This window comes from Parasteatoda tepidariorum, chromosome 10 (genome assembly GCF_982258835.1).
Source record: "Parasteatoda tepidariorum strain Cologne lab strain chromosome 10, Ptep-v5.0, whole genome shotgun sequence".
NCBI lineage: Eukaryota > Metazoa > Arthropoda > Arachnida > Araneae > Theridiidae > Parasteatoda > Parasteatoda tepidariorum.
In genome coordinates, this window is record NC_141764.1 from 40,115,378 (window position 1) to 40,138,601 (window position 23,224).

The 23,224-nt window shown below is 30.9% G+C and overlaps 1 protein-coding gene across 1 annotated transcript in view; it reads right to left on the reverse strand.

Annotated features, from left to right (window-relative positions):
* LOC107440625 (LIM domain transcription factor LMO4) overlaps positions 1-23,224 on the reverse strand; it is a 174,720-nt gene that overhangs the window by 117,171 nt on the left and 34,325 nt on the right. The window contains exon 2 of the mRNA XM_021145355.4: positions 14,580-14,645. The gene's annotated coding sequence lies outside the window, so the exon portion shown is untranslated. The remainder of the gene's footprint in view (positions 1-14,579; positions 14,646-23,224) is intronic.

Below are 23,224 nucleotides of genomic sequence, written 5' to 3' on the forward strand. Positions count from 1 at the left end.
TGCTTTGTAGAAAAAACATATATACAAAAAAAATTTTAGGAAACTATTCAAAAATAATAAAAATTTACTAGTACAATTTCCTCAACCTGAAAAGCAAATAGAATATATGTCAAATGAAGTGTATTAATGATTTGTAGATATGAATATTTATTGAAAGGGCAGAACTGATGAGATTAATGTCTGATTTGATTTATAAGAAATAATTTAAATGTTTATTTATTCAGATCACTGAATTAAGTCATTAATTATAACGGAATAGAAGTTTTAAAAGACTTTCTAGATTTACGCCACTGCTCTAGTCAGAATTAAAGCTAAAAACTAACATAATAGCACGTAGATACCATTCAAAAAAACTTTGACGGTTATAACAAACTAACATTAAAAAATCGATCAAAGTAGCAAACTAAAAGTGCTGACAAGGGAAAAAAATAGACAAAACATCGTAGAATTTTGAAGACAAAATTATTTTTTAAGCACGATCATTATTATTTTTTTAAACGCGAAAAACATCTCAATCAACATAAATCCACTACACAAACTTAGCAACAAAAAAATAAATAAATAAATAAAAATTGCTAAATAATACAAATTGCTAAATAATTGAGCTTGCTTCTTTTTTTCAAACTCTATGAAGTTTTGCAACAGGTGAATACCCTTCCATATTATAAGATAAATTTTTAAAAGAAGTCCACATAACAATTATGAAATCTTACGATATAATCTTCTTCAATACAGGGATAGAGTACAAAACAAATTTTGTAAAACTAATTAAATATAGAGAAGTTAAGAGGCTATTACAACTTTTGAAATAATTTAACAACTAGCCCCCTGAAGCAGAGAGGAGTCATGCTCCAGATGATTTGACAAAGAGGCAGTGTAGAATATGGCCCAGGGGCAGTAAGGCAAACCTATAATAAGCATAATAATAGGCTACGAACGGCCTCGACCTATCTTCACGAATTTCTGAGATATGCACTCTGGAATTTTTTTTTTTTTTTCTTTTCTTCTTTCCTACCTTTTCTCAAAAATACTAATTTATGCTCCTCCCTTAAAGAATGAAAAAAGAAGGGCAAATTGTTCGGTTTTGTGTTTGTCTGCCTTTGCTATCTATAGACAAGATTCAGATAAAAAAGATAAAAATTAAATTATGAAAAAATTAGTAAATATAAGTCAAGATACTGTTTCGATTGTTATTGAAATCACGTCGTGGTTTGATTGCACTTGCAACTTTATTTTCAATATTTCAATTTACCGCTATTTGAAAAAGTTAAAAAGTCTACAATTGACACTGTTAGCAAAAAAATCACTATTGCACAACTGACAAAAAACGCAACAGCTCTAGAAACTCACTTTCATTAAAGAGCTGTTATCTACCAGTTTACAGAGTATATAGTTAAATTATAATGTAAACAGAAACAAAGTGGTAGTAACTACTTTAAAGCACATATAACATTTAGAACAGGGCTGTCCAACTGCAAAGAGCCCACGGGCCAGAATTCCGGTCACTGATCACCTGGCGGGCCACAGTTTGAAAAAGTTGAACAATAACCTCTTACCTCTTATACAATAACAATTAATAGTTGAATTATTAATTATAAAACAATGGAACAGAAGGATTATAAAACAATTTGCTTACATTTTAATGGGAAAACTGAGGCCGATCAGCCTGAATAAGAAGATGGTGGGCAGCACAATATGTGTTGACGGGACGCATGCGGCCCGCGGGCCCCCAGTTGGACAGCCCTGATTTAGAACAATATATGTTGAAACTATACTACTTGTATGATGTAAAAGGTGTATTGTAAGTGGACCATTCTTATCATACAGGAAATATTTGTAAATTTTATATAATTGTTCAACTGCTTTAACTTAATTTAAAGAGTTGTCTTGAAGATATTATGATAATTGGAACAGCACGATTACTTGCGCAATAGAGACAGCACAACTACTTGCACAGAGGAAACAGTACAACTATAGTCTATGCAAAGAACTCCCCCCGTCATTCATCTTGGAGCAGTGGCGGTGACTATAGTTATGAGTCTTAAGTATTTCAAGTAGGGGTATCAGGTCAATATTTAACACAGGTTTTGGCTCGGGTTTGCGAGAGAAGAATCAGGGTGTAGAGAAGCTCCCCTCTTTGAAATGCCCAATTTCCAGTTTTTCTTAACAGCAGACGATCTTAGACTTTGAGACGAGGGAAGTTCTCTTTATAGACAAACTATAGTTGATTAATAAAAACAACACTACTTGTATAAAAAGGACAGTACAACTAATCAAAGCACTGCTGTTTGCTCAGAAACACACCACTTTCACATATGCAGATAACAGAAACAACAGTAGTACTTTCGCGAATAATAAGAGATAGTACTAACCGTTTTGGAACAATTCGAGAAAGGGATTTGCATATTTGGAGCATTGTTTTACGTTACTTAATTAAAAATTAATTTTTAAATACATAACTAAAATTAAACAAACTATAAAATTTAACTAAAACTACTTATTTCTCAATTAATTTTTTTTTTTTTTTTTTTTTTTTTTTAACTTGGTAAAGAGCAAGTTTGATAAAAATACCCATTTCGGAGCAGGTTGGCGCAGATTTGGAAAAGTTTCGTGAGAAGTTTAGAGCAGATAAAGAGAAGCAGTGAAACAGACATTAAGCAGGAATATTATCATGGAAAAATAAATTCTCCACTACCAGATATTTTTGTGCTAGTTGGATCATATTTTCTTTGATATTTGTTGAAGCCTTAACATACTGCTAAGCTGAATAATAATTATCTTGATTGCACGATATCAGGGTTAAATTTGAACGGGAAAATTTTTCAATTATTAAGAATATGAACTTGGTTACAGACGCGATATTATGGTACAGTGATGTATCAATTTCTTTTTGACAATGTGCTGCAAACAGAAACACAGCACAGGTTTATAAAGCACCTATAAAATATTTTGAAGCCTTAACATACTGCTAAGTTGAATAGTAATTATCTTACCAGGGTCAAATTTGAACATGAAAATAGTTCAATTATTAAGAATATGAACTTGGTTACAGACGCGATATTATGGTTCAGTGATGTATCATCTTTTTGACAATGTGCTGCAGACAGAAACACAGCACAGGTTCATAAAGCACCTATAAAAATTTTTGACGCCTTAACAAACTGCTGAGTTGAATAGTAATTATCTTACCAGGGTCAAATTTGAATGGGAAAATAGTTCAATTATTATGAATATGAACTTGGTTACAGACGCGATATTATGGTTCAGTGATGTATCATCTTTTTGACAATGTGCTGCAGACAGAAACACAGCACAGGTTCATAAAGCACCTATAAAAATTTTTGACGCCTTAACAAACTGCTGAGTTGAATAGTAATTATCTTACCAGGGTCAAATTTGAATGGGAAAATAGTTCAATTATTATGAATATGAACTTGGTTACAGACGCGATATTATGGTTCAGTGATGTATCAATTTCTTTTTAACAATTATGGTTCAGTGATGTATCAATTTCTTTTTGACAACGTGCTGCAGACAGAAACACATCAGAAGTTTATAAAGCGCCTTAATTTTTGTGGTAGGTGTTTCATTTATCAATTTCATATAAATCGAATGCCAACAATTTTAAAGACACGACTACCTCCACAACATTTTCAAACAAAAGATGGATCTGACGAATCCGCCAACCAATCATTCCCCTTACGAAAGGCAAACATATACACAAAAGGATATCGAAGGGGGAGTGTGTAGAATCTAAATCCAAATTCGCCTAGTGCTAAATTCCTACACGCTAGAGGCCCCTTCTGGGGTCATTTCATTAATGAGTGAATAGTAGTAGAAGGGTGGATTTCTGATGAACTGGATTTATAAAGACATGCACGGAGGAAGATATTTAATCAGTCGTCGTGTTTATAATGACGTCATAACGAGACTAGACCCCCTCCTTCCATTCCTTTTATATCTATTTTGCCAGAATTACGCTCCCCGTTCGCGTAATTGCTAAGTGTTTACTTAGCGCCAGGTTCCGACACTGATATGTTCTCTAGGGGTAGGACTCAGCTAGTAATTTAGAACGTTCGTTTCTACCAGGTAATTATAGGACGATAGAGTTAGACGAGCTTTCAAATATCGCACAAGGATGATGGGTGCTGTGAGAAAACCTATTATATTACCGCCTCTCATATACACCAATCAGAATTGAAGAAAAGTATAATTGAAATTGGAAGATGGGGATCGACGATGAAAGGAAGGATGGAATCGAAAGAAAACGCTAATTCGGTAATAGGAATGAGAAGGGATGCCTGTAATTAGATGCATTCTTTTTTATGGAATGACATTTTCATTTGAGAGAGTAGTGATAATTTGTTTGAAAATAGAGGGAAGTATGTGCAAATTTTAATTAGAAAATATTCAACTGAACCATATGATATATCCGGGTACTCAGAACATTTCGGACGCTGCTCAAATGTTACATTTTCACTAACATGAAAGTATATGAGGCTTAAGAACTGATTTCAGGTATTGGAAATAATTATTATTAGGGAAATATATTGGAAATTAATGGGAAATTATTTAATAAAAAGTTTTAGGAATTATTAGGCAAAGAATTAACAAAAAGTAAAGCTTAGTAGTTACTGCAATGGGCGAACTAAAGTTCCGCAAATCTAAAATTTTATACAAGATTATTTTACTAGTTTAAAGCATAAATTTGATTAGGAAAAAAAAGACATTAGTAGAATCGTTAGTTTTAGTTAATTAGTTCGTAACATATTCAGTCAATTCTGCTACCATTTGTTTTAAACATTTATAGTTATATTAGCCATTATAAAATGATCGAGAGATTTTTCGGTTTGATATCAGAGGGTGGAAAATAAAGCCTGAAATGGAGAATACCTTGCGAAATGCAACAGAGTTGCACATACGAGTGCAATGATCTCACCAAACCCAGCCCAGTCGACGCACATGCGGACTCCCAAGTATTTCATCAAACATGTAAAATCATGGACGCTTTCAAACGCTACGGACCGACGGTACTTCGAAATAGACTGGGATTGAATGAATTGTTGTTGACGTATGCCTGTTTAGGCAGAGGGGTTCGACTGTTCTTGTTTTACAGTGGCGCCATCTATGGCCAAGAATTGTAATTCTGCCACACCATAACGTCGCACCTGTTTATAGGGCGAACTCATTCAAACATCCATTCATTCATCCACAGATCGTAATTTTGACCTGAATCGGAGAACGATCGATCTCCAATCCAGTACCCCCAGAGGGATTGATTTGCTATGGGAACATCGAGGACTTTTGCAACTCGACAGATTTAACGTACATCAGTCACTTTCCTACACGGGGAGTCTTCGGCTGTCGGGGTTCGAACCCACGAACTCTCGAACATAGGCCCAACGCCCTACCGACCAGGCTATCCCGGCCGATTGAATGAATTAAAACGTTGAATAGAACAACGTGAAAAGCACGGTTTTGCATAATATGTGACGAAAATCGACAAGGTAAAGAAAAACAATCTCATTTTGGAAAAGGGAAAATTAACCACTTTTTAAAAACACCCAATGAAAAAAGCACCTTTAAGGGCTTTTAAAAAACGAAAATCAAAAATAAGCACCTTTAAGCACTTTTTAAATAAGCTACGCACCATGTTTATGTAAAAATCATAAAATATTTCATTGAAGTTTATCATTGTATTTCTAACATGTTTTACAGTAAAAATTTAATTTTAAAAACGAAATTTATTTATTTATTTTTTACCGAAAAGACATTCTGTGCCGTAAATTAATTATCCTATTTTACCTTTTTTTTATTTTTTTTACCTTCATTATACCTATTTATTTTCTTTAAATAATTATTAGCACAAAAAATATTTAAATCTAGAATATTTAAAACCCACAAAACATATTATAATTAAAAACAGAATACAAGTACTCAATCATAGAAATTTGTTATTTCATTAGTCAAAAAGAAACTACAAACAAAATGCTATTTATTTAAACGGAAATTTTATTAAGAACTTGTCAGTTACGGTTAAGATATTGCATCAAGCATTCGGGAAATAAAAACTTGGGCATAAATAATTACGCAGAAGATTGTTTATAATTTCCAATACTTCCTCGAAGCACTGACAACTTATTAAAATATATTTAATTAACCTTCACAGAATTCTACCAATGTTTTTCTTTTAATATTTTGACAAGTAATTTAACAAATAAATAGGAAAGGGAGGATTTAGTATGCATAACCTGTTGCCAACTGATTAAATATAACAATGGATGCTGTCAAATTCACCAACGATATGAAAATAAAAATTTGAACTACAACAGAAGATGGATTAAAAAGTTAAGCAACCAATACGAAATAATTACGAACTGAATTTAATAGCTTTTTAAACCCCGCAGAGGCACAGTAGTCAGTCTTATTTATAACAATTATTAAAGAAAAGACAAAACAGCATAACTCAAACCGGATTTGAGGCCAAGAAATATAGTGATTTAAATCTACAATTTAAGCGATTGTCAATATAAATCGATGGACTCTAATATGAATCAACGAAATGCGATTGATTAACTGATTAGAATAGATTGAGTCGGATTGATTAATTGAAATCGTTCAACACTAGAAAGACTGAACATAGCCAGGGGTCTGTCCAGACATTTTGTAAAAGGTCCGTTTTTGTAAAATTGTGAAAAAATTACTCGTAATTTGAAGATAAAATAAACGTTAAGTCACATTCCTTCAACCAGGGTCCTGCTTTTGCGAATTTGTGCAAATAGGGTCCTGTTATTGCAAAAAACTTTTTCAAGGAGTTTTTAAATTGCAAAGAGATAGAAGATTATGCTCAACACTGTAAAATCAAAATAAAGAAAAATAAATTTTAAAAGATAAACAGCAATTGCTGCTTCTAAATTAGAGATGCAACATACAAATATTTGGTATTTAGCCTATACTGATAAAAGCAAAATATTCATTTCGGACGAATAAAGGAAGAAGCGCCTGTCGAAGACAAAATTTAGTTCGTTTACATCTGTCTTTCTTTCCACCCCAAGATAAACAAATTTGTGAAGGGTCCGATTAAAAGTTAAAATATATTGTTGAGGGTCTGTTTTTATGAAAAGATATTTTGTGAAGGGCCGTAAACGGATCTAAATTTCTTCTAAACAGACCCCTGGTTAAAGCCAGACTTAGATTGACTTAAGTTTACAGCAAATTTATAAAATAAAAATAAAGTATATCCGAACCTATTCAAAATTTAATAATAAACAGCCCAACTCAATACAGATCTGATATCTAGCAATTAAGTGATTTGAATCTCTAATGTGATAGTCAAAATGAATTGAATAAATTTAATATGAATCGATTAGAACCGTTGATTTAAAACAGCTGATCAGAATAAATACATAAGTATAAAAATATAATATTCGCAACATTTGAATTAATTCAAAACCAAATTAATTTGAATCAACGGATTATATTTCAAATAACGAATTCAATTTGAATCGATAGATTAATAAACTCATTCAACTAATTAAAACAGATTGATTTGACGAGCTGATAGCTTATTGGAAACTGATCAAAACTATTTAAATCAATGGACGGTATCAATTTATTAGAATCTCTTCACTCAAAGACTGATTCTTAAACAATATTCAAATCTAAATGAAAATTAATTATAGCTTAATTGAAAAACATCGGATTCGAGTCAATTATTCGAGGACTTAAGATTTACTTAGCTACTCTTTGAACTTCTGAGAGTTTTGAGAAAAACATATTAGTGTTTATGCTTCGTTTAATTTGGTAATTTTAACTTTTGACAGTAAATAATTACTGTAAAAAGACATGCATCATCGAATGTACATAGAAAAATCATGCTATTCCAACATGGATTAGTTAGTTTGGTATACAAACTCTACAGAAAAATCTCTCTTAAATTGAACGGGGGAAAATTTGCCACTTTATTTGTGAGATTTAAATTTCTTTGAAAATTGGATAAAAAATTACAAATATTGCAGTATGTAGCTAAATAAGCCTATTTGAACTCTTAATAGAAAGCATCTCTTTAAGTTTGTTTTCCCCCCAGTTATGCAAATTAATTCCTCCAACATCTCCAGTTTCGGATCGCAAATAGTAATTAATCATATCCTATTATTTATAATAATTACTTCACGTTTGATTGATTATAATAAGATGATGACATTAATGGATTATTCTTAACTTCAAACTTTACATCTGTGAATTTTTTATTTATTTTGGACTAAATTGCGTGTTTAAGATACGGACATAGCCTGGATATGAACTTTAGAAGGAAAAAAATAGACAGAGGTCAAAATAGCTATTTAAGAAAATAAACACAACAATTTTCTGTTAAGTTTTTTATTAAACTGTGACGACTTAAAGGTCTGGTTTCTTAGGACAAGCGCCTTATCTGGGCGTCAGCGGGACGTCAACGTCCCGTTGACGCCAACAAAATACTGGTTTGTTAGCTCAAGGCCTGGTTTCTTAGAACTAGCGCCTTATCTGGGCGTCAGCGGAAAGTTGACGTAGAGCTGACGACATAAAAATACTTTTTTGTTAGCTCAGCGTGAGCAGTCGGTCCTACGCAGACATTATCTCTCATTGCGCATGCGTCAATAACGTAAACAAATATTTATTTTGAATTTGTATTGATTTTGTTATTGTCGACCAGTGTTTTAGAGAACAAATAATGACTTTGTCCAAGAAAAATCACGTTACAGCTGAGCTTAATGAAGAGTGCTATGTTTAATGAAGAAGCTATGTTTAATGTCAAAATCAAAATCTTGGCTGATTTCAATGTGCTGTTGGATGTTGTCCGCCATTGCTTCTGTGGTTAACGTCACGTTGTAATCCAACTGCAGTTGAGTTGGACGGCAATTGTAGTTCAAGATGAGCGTTCGATGACGTATACTATCAAACTCACAAATGGACCAATCAGAGGTTAGCGCTGATTTCCAGCTGACGGCGTCCTGTCCTAAGAAACCAGGCCTTAAAGGATTTTTAGAGAATCAACTAGTGAATAATAATTATTCATATTGTTAAAAAAAAAAGGGGGTATTTTACGCATACCTTTCTAATTTAGACTTAGTACAAGTCAGAAAAAATACTCAAGAACAATTTCAAGATTCACTTATGGTGAAATTGTGGCCTAATACTGTACATTTCCTTTGAAAAAGTTTCTGATGCGTCATATAATTTTTACTACATAGTCACATATTAACTACATTAACCATATATTAGTATTAACTATATTACCACATATTAACTATAGCATATGCAAATAGAAATTCGACCTGGGCCCTTTTTTTTTTTTTTTTTTAGAGACCCTAAAAAAGATTAGGGGCACTCCAAAAATGACGAGAGGAAGATGCTACTGTACTTAAACTGTGAATATTTTATTTTCCAAAGCAAAAAAGCTTTGAAAAATATCCTTGATAACCCTGTTACCTTCAACGGTAAAATTTAACTGACATACTCAACCTGTTTTAATAAACGTTCCTTCTCAAGAGAATTTCGGAGAGAAAAAAATTAACATTTAACTGGACTTGTGGTATTAATAACAAAACATTCCGAACGAATCAGTCACAATTAATCGAACCAATCAACAATAAACTGATCAGGCGACACAAATGGAAGCGGAACAACAAAAAAAATAATAATAAACGACGCATTGTGGCGGAAGAAAATAGTCCCGGACAAAAAAATAGCTACCAAAATGAAAGACCTTCGAAAAATATTCCTGATCGGGCCCTGTTATCTTTAACAGTAACATTTAATTGACTCAACTTGCTTTAATAATCTTTCTTTCTCAAAGGAATGTCATAGGCGAAAAAAGTTTTAAATCTAACTGGAGTAAAGATATTAATAACACAACACTCCAAAAGAAACATTAACAATTAATAGAACCAATCAACAATCAACTGATCAGACCACACAAATGGAACTAGGTACAATCAAGAAAACGACGCATTGTCGCGGAAGAAAATAGTCCCGGCGGCCAATCACTACGATTGGCAAATAACAAGGAGGAAAAAACAGAAGAAAAAAATAATGCACAAGAAAATTGCAAGTAGGGACGGGGACACAAACCACTTCATCAGCGTGGGACTCATTAGCATAGATGCGCCAAGGCGGATTGACACAAATAACTTCAGCGTTCAGGTGAGTCACTATTTCTAATGGAAGAAGTGCGCCAATTAATTCTTAATGAGCTTTTTGTTAATTACAGTAGAGGCGGTTCGTTAGTCCGTTTTTGATGCATAACGTTTAAACAAATGAACCACATCCAATTATTCTTAAAAAGACTGAATATTTTTTTTTCCCCTACGCTTTTCCCTTCTCTCTATCTCTACCCCGTTCTTTCGTTTTGGAATTGTGCCACAGACATTATTAACGGAACTATTTTCTTCCGCAGTGGCAGAAGAATTTGCAAGATGTAACGAAGTTCCCTTTTCATTTTCTCTTTTCTTTCTTTCTTCTTTTTTTCTTTTAAATTCATTATTTTCTTTGTACCGTTTAAATATTGGTATTACTGAGCAACGCTTAATTAAAGAGTTTTGATGGAAGTTGCAAATTAACATCATGGATTGAAAGGAAAGTATAAAAATAAAGGGATAAAAAAAAAAAAGAACGACTAGATGAGGAGGGGGAGAGTGCAGACACCGCAATAATCATCGGTCGTAATTGGCTGGAGAGTGACGCGCTCTTATTACGAATGTCAAAAGTAATGATGATGCTCAAACGGTTTAACAGAAGAAAAAAAAAATAAGTTCATTAGATGGCAAGTTAAATTAAAATGCGGAGAGGAAAAAAAATGAAGACTAGTAACGAAAGGGATGCGGAAAACTGATTCATTATACATTTGACAATTACACATTCTAGGACGACAACATTAAAATTATAATTACTCTGAAAGTACAATTAGCAGTTTTTCATTAGCAAGCAGACAAGCAAATCAAAGATATACTACGTTGTGTAATTTGAATTTTTTTTTTAAAGTTGAGTCACTAAATTGTTCGATTTACGGCAAAGTAATTAAAGTGACATTGTTCGACATAAATCATTTATTGTTCCTTTTCTAAGATAAATTTTAACTTCGTTAAAATTTTAAGGACAGCTTAACAAGCAAAGCAAATAGAAAATTTTTTACTATAACAAGTTTCCAGAGAAAGCAGCAATAAATACAAAAATCAAATGTAATTACAAGAACATGACAATTATTTTATTATTTGGGAAACATTATATCAGATAAATAATTATATATTATTAATTATACTTGTACTATTAGATTTATTAAAAGTGTTTCTTTTCCACGCAAATTTAATCAATCGAAATAATTTCATAAGAAAAATCCTATGAAATGAAAAAGTTGTTTCTTGGAGTTTCATTTACGAATAAAACGTTATTGGTGTTTTAATTGGTTAAACGAGAATAGCTGGTATTTACTGCTAACGTCACAAAAGATTATGCACTGAAGCTGGGTAATAAATCGTAAAATATCTATATATTTTAAATATCACGATTTATATTTTATTATGAGATATTTTGTGATTTATTTTATTAAGATATATATATATATGACGTTTTCAAAATATATTTTAATGACATGTCGAAAACGCGTTTCAATAAATATAGAATATAAAGTAATTAACAATGATATTATCGCGATAACTATCGACAGCTACAATTATCGAGAACGATATCACTTCAAGCATATTTGTCGAACACTGTAATATCGTGGTGGTTACTATCAACAACGAAGAATATCAAATTAGACAACATCACAATAATTATCGAAAACGATACTATCGTGGGTGTGAAGCCTAACTCACCAGGCTTATATTTTACTGATCAATTTTTCAAAATTATGACTAATAAACATACATTTTCTTTAATTGTGTAACAAAAGTATCACTCAAGGTTTAAAAAAAAAAAAATTAGTTAAATTTTTAAAAAAAATATCGCGACAAATAGTGAAACACCTATACTTTTAACGATATATCACGACATAATTCCAATATAGAGTATTACTGCACTGCATACCTACCGAATCAGATTCTACAACTTCAGAGAAAAATTCTATTTTACATAAATTATTACCATATTTTAAAAGACAGTAAAACCATTCAAAAATTGTATAATTTATTATTATCTACTTATTATTTATTACTATCGACACTAAAAAAGAGAAAAATTCTCAACAAAACCGGTAAAAAATTTAACCGTAACATAGGTACTTCAAACGATGAAACAGTGCAAATCTCCAGCAATCTTAAAAAGGTATAAAATTTCATCTTGTTTTCGTTTAAGTTAAAGCATAATATCCTGCAATTAAGTTGAAGATATACTATCAGGGGTCGGTCCAGAAAGGTCCGTTTTTGTAACATTGTGAAAAAATTACTCGTAATTTGAGCATATAAAATAAACGTTAAGTCACATTCTTTCAACCAGGGTCTGCTTTTGTGAATTTGTGCAAATGGGTCCTGTTATTGCAAAACACTTTTTCAAGGAGTTTTTGAATTGTAAAGACGTACAAGATTATGCTCAACACTGTAAAATTATAATAAAAAAAAAACTTATTTTAAAAAATAAACAGCAATTGCTGCTACTAAATTAACGATGCAACATACAAATATTTGGTATTAAGCCTAGACTGCTGAACGCAGAATATTCATTTCGGACGAATAAAGGAAGAAGCGTCTGCCGAAGACAAAATATAGTTCGTTTACATCTGTCTTTCTCCCCCCCCCCTGCTTGGGAAGGGTTTATTCGATTAACAAAACAGTAATGAAGATAAACAAATTTGTGAATGGTCCGATTAAAAGATAAATTATTTTGTGAAGGGTCCGTTTTTATGAAAAGATATTTTGTGAAGGGTCCGTTAATGGACCCAAATTTCTTCTAAACAAACGCCTGACTATAATACGGTTGAACTAAGCACTATATTAAGGTTACAGGAAATGATTCAACACCCGTCTAAGTTTCCATCAATAAAACAATAACAATGTTTGAAACGATTAAGTTATTGAATCGGGGATCCCACCTTCAAATTATTATTTTTTTTAACGATATAATAATAGCAATGAAAGATATTTACAAAATTATCTTAAAATAAATTTTTCAATTTCAGTACAGAAAAAGCAAAAATAAATAATGTCGTTTAGGGCATAAAACAGCAAAAAGAAGGGGAAAAAAAAAACTCAATAGAACCCATCGCAACAACTTCAAAAGAAAGAACAAACAGGCTGAAGATAAACAATGCCTCAAATCTGTTAAAATCCTCTGCTTCAGTTTGAAGCTTACGGGCAAAACGTGACAATGATAAAAAGGACTTAGTCAAAATCTCTCGTTTTGAGCAAAATAAGGTAAAGATGTTACGGTCATATCTTTCCGAAATCAAAGAGTATATATATATATATAGCTTTAGTGGGATGAAAATCTTATTAAATGCTTGTTGCTCTCATTTTATTTCAGGTTCTGTTAACTAATTTCTCTTTATCACTTGTAAAGAATGTCATAAATGGTTAGGGAAGAGAAGAAAAAAAATATTTATATAATGCCAACAAATAAATGTTTACGGAACTACTCCGTGAAGAGGTTCCAATCTAAATAAACTTTACTGAACATCAACTTGTAAAAAAAAAACATGTATTAGCCTGGGGGATAATGGAGTTCTCGGCTCCACAATTTCGAGACAAAATGTATGATGTTGGCATCATTGTCAACATTATGCACCGGTCGCTTTTGATACCTATCAACCTGATACCTATAGATCTGAAATTGGGGGTGCAACTAGCTGTTACCTGGGAAAAAAACTGGCTCTACACAATACCTCAGTACCTTGATCAAAATCGCGGCTTAGTTAAACTTTTAAACGAACATAATTTTTTTACATTTACTGCTGTCATCAGAACTACACTAGTCTGTTGTTATAAAGACTATTGTTCGTTACTACTGCTGTCATCAAAACTACACTATTCGCTAGTCATCAAGACTATTGCTCGTTACTACTGTTGTCATCGAAACTACACTTTTCGTTTGTCATTAAGACTATTGTTCGTTACTACAGCTGTCATCAAAACTATACTATTAGTTTGTCATCAAGACTACTGTTCGTTACTACTACTGTTCGTCAAGACTACAGTTCGTTTTGTTATAAGGACTATTGTTCGTTACTACTGCTGTCATCAAAACTACACTATTCGCTTGTTATCAAGACTATTGCTCGTTACTACTGCTGACATCAAAACTACACTATTCGCTTGTCATCAAGACTACTGCTGTCATCAAAACTACACTTTTCGTTTGTCATCAATACTATTGTTCCCAACTACTCTCTACCAACAAAACTACAGTTTGTTACAACAAATGTCATTAAGACTACCGTTCGTAAATAATACTGTAAGGGATTGTTCTTGTCATCATGGTTACGTCAAAGTTACCCAGTACTGTTGCCATCGAGACTAACAGTCACCAGCAACGCTGTTAACAAAACTAACGGTCGTATTTGCTGTAGTAGGCAATATTAAAATTTTAATATAAAATATTAAATGACTCACTTTTATTAAGCACTGTAACAATATCCTGGAGAATTCTAGATTCAAGATATTAGGACTATCATCTTCCTAAAAAAGAAATTAGGAAATTAAGATCAAAAAATTAAATAAACAAACAATCATTAATCTGTCTAAATGTAACGCAATTTAAAATTTGTTTGAGAAAATGGTTACAAATATTTAATGATCATACTTTTGAGATTGTTTAATAATTAAAAGGTAAAAATGATATTTATAAACAAATGATTTAAAGGACTTTCTTTAATAGTCTAATTGCAACAGAATATAATTATAACAGAAGAGGAAAATTGAATATTTCTAAAGCAATGGGCTAGATTTTGGTCCAAAAACCATAATCCGGTGCAACATTGAACATACAAAGCAAAACTACATTTTTAAAACCCAAATACAATTTTCGACAACTACTCTTCCAACCATAACGTATGACGAAATCCTACAGGAATTAATAAAGTTTAATTTCAAACAAATAAAATTATCACAAAACTTGCAGATTCTATGTTTTTGAAGTGTTTGCTGGATTTTGGACTCAAAACCGTAATCCGGTGCAACATTGAACATACAAAGCAAAACTACATTTTTAAAACCCAAATACTTCCTTATCCCGAAAAAATATTACGTACTAATGATAACAATACGAAAATCTTTTAATTTTCGACATTCTGTGAAGAAAACTACTCTTCCAACCATAACTTATGACGAAATCCTACAGGAATTAATAAAGTTTAATTCCAAACAAATAAAATTATCACAAAACTTGCAAATTCTATGTCTTTGAACCATAATCTGATGCAACATTCGACGTATGTGACACTGCAAAGCAAACATAAATTTTATCACACAAATACTTCAAGAAAAAGGGGGCAAAAAACCTATGTAGGAGTGATAGGCCCCCGAAATTTTTTTACTTTTCAACACTCTATGATGATAACTTCCGTTGGTAAGGAAATAAAAAAAAACAGCAGTTGCCAAAAACCGAAAGGAAATTTCCGTTCAATTTCCTTTCTAATCTAGTTGGATGTCTAAGTGGTTTGTAATGGCCGACATTTAAGAGGAAAACGGGTTGGTAAAAACACGGTGATAACCTAAGAGTTACCTCACACCTCCCCCCCTCCAAAGTCAAGAAGATAAAAGATGTGAGGGAACAAAAATTTTTTTTTTATTCTTTTTCTACCTGGAAAGCAAGGGCAAGATTTGATTTTGTATTGAAGAGAACAAAAACGAAGTTTCAGTAGTTTTTAGATTACGGCTTCCGCTATTATGTTCTAAATTACTGAGATAGGAACAATTTTTTTTTTCTTGTTCAATCGCGATGAAAAGAAGTTAATTACTGCAGTCTTTTCATCTCTGAAATTACATATAAAAATACGTGTGTGAGGAGAGGATTAGTTGGTGTTGTTTTAAACCGGTTAATTTTGCGGCACATTTTAGACCGAAATTCAATTAATTGAGGGGGAAAAAAATTCCATTGTTATAATGCTTTTTATACAAAGGATCGTTAATGTTATATCGCTAGAATTAGATGAGTTTATTTAATTATTTAAAGTTACAGCAATGCAGAATGTTAATAGAAAGAGCTTATAACGCTTCATAATATAGTACTTAAATGCTGAAATATGGAGCTCAAGCGAAAATTTTAAAAATTGAACGAGAACATTTGGAGAAAAAATATTCCCCTTTTACCCTGAACAATAAACATGCAGAAAAGTAGCATCCGTTAATAAAAATATGAGAATTAAATCAGTGGGCGAAAAAAATCTTTAAAAGATGAAAAAAATAAATGCCATACGAATAAACATCAGTAAAAATCTTATCCTTCCTACCAATTATATGGTTGTATTACATACAAGATTAAAATGCATTCATATATTAAAAGATCTAGAAATATAACTCTAAGTTTAAATAATTCCTAAATTTTAAAAAAAAATTTAAAAAAGTTTCTCATTAAAACACAGGGGAAAAAACGACAAAACTCTTAGTTCTAAAAATAAATCCAAAATCGATACTTTTCGGTTAACTGGCTGCAAGTAAAAAGTCGGTAAAAAAATACAGACCTCCAATAACTTTTTTTTTTATTAAATAGATATAATTTTTTTTTAATGTGCATGAAAATTATATAAATTAAATAAAGAAAAATAAAAAAATAAAATAATTTGAGATTTAAAATGAATGAAAATGAATTTTTAAAAAAAACTAAAACTATTTTTAAATTTCCTTGCACCTGGTTCACAGAAAAGGATCCAAAAAAATCCTCATTAAGTAGCAATTGTAGCTAAAAAATTGCTGAAATACTACAGTAAATAATTGTTTGATAAATGCTTTTACTTAACCTAAAATTGTTATAACAACAAATGTGTACTTTTAATAAGTTGAGAGGGATCAGGATTAGATCCAAAATTCTGGATTCAAAGAAAAAAAAAAACACTAAATCCCCCCCTCCAAATAAACACTTTATAGTAACACTTTATAAAAGTATATAAAATTTTTTAAATCAAACAGTAAAGAGACGTTATGTTTTAATACGGCAGTGAAATCAAAGTGTTTGTATGAAACAATGAATTACAAACAAAAGGTTTCTTTTTTTCTCCCGTCCCCCTTTTGCAATCTTATTTTCTTATGGTTCATACGCAGGCATTATTGTAAAAAAGATAAAAAGTTAAATTTAGGTAACAACAAACAATGATTGCATAAGATTTAATTTCAATACTCAATCGGGTACTTGCACTTCAAGAAGAAGACCACGGATACCCACCCGTGTGACTATGACGTTAGCGCCAGCTGATCGTTTATAAACAAAATGGCGTGTTAAAGTTGAACTAGGTTTCCTCACATAAGTTAGAATGTTAATTAACGTGAAGTTTATTAAATACAGCGCCGTATCGCACATCGAAAGTGCTGAAATATAATTTTTTTTTCCTCGTCTACTTATTTTACTTATCTTAGATTTATTATTTCTGTATTTTATTGTAGCCGTGATATATTTTAGTTTCGTGTATCTGGCAACTTCGATGCATAATTTGTCTGCTTACGTTCTAAATTTTATGTCCCGTAAGAGTGCCATAACTTTGAAAAGTTTCGAAACCTCATGGACAAGAAAACAAATCAGGGGTGGGTTTAGAAGAAATTTGAGTCCGTTAACGGACCCTTCACAAATATTTGTTTATCTTCATTATTGTTTTGCTAATTGAATAAATCCTTCCCAGGAAGAAGGGGGGAAGAAAGACAAATGCAAACGAACTAAGTTTTGTCTTCGGCAGCAGAAGCTCCTTCCTTTATTCGTCCAAAATGAGTATTCTGCGTTCAACAGTATAGGCTAAATAACAAAAATATTTGTACGTTGCATCTCGAAAATAGTAGCAGCAATTGCTGTTTATTTTTTAAAATTTAGCTTTTTTAATTATAATTTTACAGTGTTGAGCATAATCTTGTATGTCTTTACAATTTAAAAACTCCTTGAAAAAGTTTTTTTGCAATAACGAACCCTATTTGCACAAATTCACAAAAGCGAACCCTGGTTGAAAGAATGTGACTTAACGTTTATTTTATATTCACAAATTACGAGTCATTTTTTCACAATTTTGTAAAAACGGATCTTTCGAATGTGATTGATCATAATAAAACTACACCCAACACCAAAAAGAAACTTAATGCAATTTCTTTTTTTAAAAAAAAGTTCATTTAAATTGATTTTAACTCAAGAGTGAAAAAAAAAAACTATAGCTAGAAAAAAAAAAGTTACTGAAGAATATAGCTCTATTATTGTCCTTTATCTAGAAAATACATTTTTTCTAACTTCTGCTAGATAGACAAATAATTAATCTTAGAATTTGAAAAGAAAAAAAAAACTAAGCGTAAATGAATCAATTCCCATTCAATAAAATATATTTAAATAATATCATTTAATATAGTTACTTTGATGTTAAAAAGTTTTCCATTTCTTAATGAACCAATCAATTTAGGATTTTTTCCCATTCCAGTTTTTTTCTTTTCCTTTTTTTTTATTTCTTAATCGATAACACACCACACATCGTCGCCTTCCAAATACCAAGTTTCAGAAACTGTCGGCTTCCTTTGAACTCTAATGAGTGCAGTAGTTTGCCTCATCGGTTTCTTTTTCCCCTTTTTTTTCCCTTCCAAGAAAAAAAAAAGGGAAGAAAAAAAAAACATTTTTTCCCCATCCCTTTCCCCCACCGTCTTTTAATCCGTAATTAACCGCCCTTGTTGTCCCTTTGGAATAAAAAGGTTCTTTTTGAAGTCCTTAATTAAGGCATTATACCACTGTCCAGGTAGACCTCATTGTATAGTTGCATCCATAAAATTGAGGCAGTCATTTAAAATAATTAGGTACCGGGTTTTAATAAGGAATCAATGAGCTAAGAGAGAGAGAGTAAAATAAAATTAAAGCTGAGAGGAGAAAAGAAAAGAAAGGAGAAAAAATTACAAATTAAAAGGATGGAGAAGCTTTAGGGAGGGAGGTCGGAGAAGAGGGGTTATGAAATTAAACGAATCTCAAGCATCATTTTTATATCTTTTTTTTATTCATTTTTTTTTTTAAATAAATGAGAAAGTAATTCGTCGTGGAGTTAAGTGGTTCACTTTTTTATTTATTTTTTTTCCTACTATCTTTTTCTTAAGTTTTTTTTTTTTAATTCTTTGTGACCCGGAGTTTCAGTTGTGGCAAATGTGGGATTTTTTTTTTTATTTCTAGTTAATTTTTATTGTATAATTGTTTCTTTTTTTCATGGTTGTCTAAGTTGGAGAATTTTTTTATCACTTTTTTTTTTATACTTCTTGCAGACTGGGGGTATAAAAAAAGAGGAGGATTATTTATTTGATGCTGATTGTCGGAACAATTGTAACTTAAGTCTAATTATCAGGTGGTCGCGCTGTTGAACGAAAAGACGGAACTGCAGTTAATTGTTCAGAGATTTGCTCTTTGATGTCATCATGCAGTGTAACTTTGTTTCAAAATTAGTCTTTTATTTCAAGTTAACTTTTTTTTTTTTTAACTTACTAGGATATCTTTTTTTTTTTTCTCTTTTTATAATATAAGTTTCAAGTTTCTCATTTAAATCGAGTAAGCTAATAGAAAAACTAATTTAAGGGAATACTTGTGTCTTGCATTCATTAAAACCCTAATGTTTTACTTTTAAGTTTAATTAACTTTTTTTATATTTTGTGATAGCAATTCTATTCCAGTGAAATTAGGTTTTATACTTTTTTTCTACTTAAAACTTTTTTTTACAAAAATTAGGTTAATATAGACAGGGGACATCATTAAAAAGTTGTAGATAAAATATATGATGTAGTTTAAAAGTTATGAATAGATCAGATATCTATAATGTTTAGATGCATATTTTATAGATGTATATGATCGGCTTTTTGTTTGCATAAAATTTTGAATTTATGCATCATAAAAATTCAGAATATATAAGCTTGTCTTCTAAATTTTTAGGGATTTATATACAGCACAGATATCACTAACATCTAATTATTAGGGAAAAGGAACAAAGAAAGGGACAAACTTTTTAACGTCATTAAAAAAAAAAATGTGGAATGTTTCACCGTCGTAGTTAAAATGAAGCGAAACAGAATCGTTTGTGGTTTGTCATTGTTTTATAATTAGCCTATTATATATAATTACTGCAAAAATGTATTAAAAAGAAAGACTCAAACTTTATTTAAAAATGCGGAATGTTACACATTGTAAAAGTGGAACGCTAATAGAATTGATTATACAATAAGTGTAAAATGAATTTAATTTAAAAAATAGTTTCAACAGTCAGTTACACTGCGAATTGTCATAAACAATATTTGCTAATCCATCAAATCTGTTTAACAAAACACTTCATATTACATAGTTATTCAATTCCTTGATATTGTAATTATTTATTTCACTTTACTTTGATCGAAACGAAACAGTGATTATATAGATCAGATATCCATAAATTCTAACAACCATAAATAGGCAAGTAAAAAAAATTATCAACGTACATTGGCAGATGTACCGGTACCACCTACTTACAAAAACAAAAGTACAAAACGTATTAGTGAGATTAATTATTTAGGCTTATTCAATTTTCTTTTGAAACTCAATTACAGTTTATTGTCGTTTAAAGTTATGTAACTAAAAGGATGTAAGTTAGCAACAGTCTGTGTATTTTTGAAACTCGATAGCACATGAGTTTTATTACTGAAAAGTAAACAACTGTTTGCTAGTCATTTAAATTCCCATTTGTAGAATAAAAGTAATCTATAACAACTGTTAAAACAAATGATTATCATATCGTTTATCACGGAGAATAAATCATATAATGCCAATCTTAATGAAGCAGGATCCAAAATTGGGCAAAACAGACTTAACGCTACATAACAGATATATGATCAGGTGCAATAAAATTTGTGATATCAGCAAATATTTAAAAGAGCCCGAAAAATACAAACTCTTAATAACACATTTACAGCACATAAATAAATATTTGTGGCAATGCAAAAGTGATTCATATTTTAGAAGTAAGACCAAATATTTTTGGTCTTATAGATTAGTGTTCGAATTGTTTGCAATATATTGTTAGAAAGGATTTTAGTTTGTTCGACGAATAAAAGAACTTAATTTTGAACGTTTGTTTAACGAATAAGTACACTTTATTCATTTTTTAAACCGAATCACAGATAAAAAAATACTTTATTTACAACCAATAGAGTCGATAAGCGACAATTCTTACATATTAATATTTTGATCAAATCAATAATCTGATTTTGATCAAAACCAGATTTATTTTTTTTTCGTATAAACAAAATTGTTATAAATTTTAAATACTTCTCTGTCAAAAGGTGACAAAAAAACCACCAGTAAAATTTTAATTGGCTTTATCTTCTACAGGGTGCATAGCCAAATCTTTCAACAAAAAACAAGCACCTTTTAAGTACATTTTAAGCACTCAAAAAATATTTTTAAGCACTATATACATCAACAATATGCAAAATAATTTTCAAAGACTTTACATGATCATGATAAAATAACCAGTTTCTAACAAGTATTTTCTCATTTCTTATTCCTTCAATTTAAATTAACACTGCAGCTATGTATTTCATTAAATTGCTAAGATATAATAAACAAAGAAAAAAGGTGACATAGTGATTCACTTTTACCCTATAATAATAAAGATATTTGGCACTTTCACGTAACCTCATATGCTTAATGTAGAAGAGGAATTAAGTTCTCTACAGAGCTTACGTCCGCTATATGTGGAGAGGTATGAGCAAAGCTTACGTTAACTTTTTAAAAAAATTTATAAATTTCAAAATAAATAAATAAAAATGAAACAATAATTACAACTGAAAAAATCTAATTTAAAATAAAAGTTAAAAATCGGAAAAAAAATTTATAAAAAATATTTTAAGGATTTTCAATATTTTTTTTAAATGAATTAAAATCCAAATTTTCAATGCAAATATAAATCCCAAAATTCTTAAAAATAGATTACTACTGTAAAGCTACAAATTAAAGCAAAAAAGAAAAAAAAAAGAAACAAGGCGCTGATTTGTATACATTAATGTATGAAAATAATAGTAATATACTATTATTTTCCTACACTAATACATAAACAATTGCGGTCAAAGAAATAAAAATCTGAAATCACTTTGCCGACTCTTTTTTTTATGTAATAAAAATACCTACATCTAGGAAATAATAGAGTAGGAATAAAATAAACATTTCCTAAAAGAGTGGAAAACTTCTCGAGCACTTCTAAAAACGCGTTCCTTTTTGAAAAAAGCCAAATTTTTATTCATAGTGCGCCAATCCAGAAATCTCAGCAGACTATCTCTAAAAGATTGAGAGCCAAGGTTCGTCCCACAAGTTTTAAGAAAATATGTATCGTTTGGTCTGCTCAAGACAAAAGATTCGATTTTGTGTTCGAACAGAAACCACTAGTCTTTCAAACAGCCATTTCTACGTATGATACACAGATATATTCATATAAAAAAGCATTCACCTAAAAGCAATGGCAAGGGGAAGGTGAATTACTTTTATAAATCACAAAACTCGCAGAAGTGAAGATAAATACTCGAAGAACTGAAGAAAAAAAAAAAAAAATTGAAGAAAAAGTTTTCCGTATCGTCTCACAAAAGGTAGAACTAGTCTGAGTACTTCAGAACACCTTCGAAAAAATATCATTTACAGAGGATGGGAGGATATTGTGGAATGGAATATATAAAAAAACAAATTCGAGACTCTTAGCGGGGGAGGAAAAGTTATTCCATTATTTTACCCTTTTCCATCAAATGGTGATGAGAAAGCATTGAAAAGAAGAAATGGCGGGAGATCTTGAAAGAGGTAAAGAAAAAAAGTTGGAAAGTCAACATCGGAATGAAATAGGTCTATAAACTAGATTAAACACCACATCGCATTAAATGGACTTCCCCGTTTGGAAGTTATTCCAAAATTTGGCGGAAAAAATGGTGAAAAAAGGAAACTGTTGCTAGGTTACGTAAAATAAAAAAAAAGTGAAATTCGCCGAGTAGTTATAAAATTTTATCATTTTGTAACTAAAATGAAAAATCTAAAGAAGAAAATAACTAAATTTCCCATCGACATACTTTATTTTCTGTAAAGCAAAATGGCAATC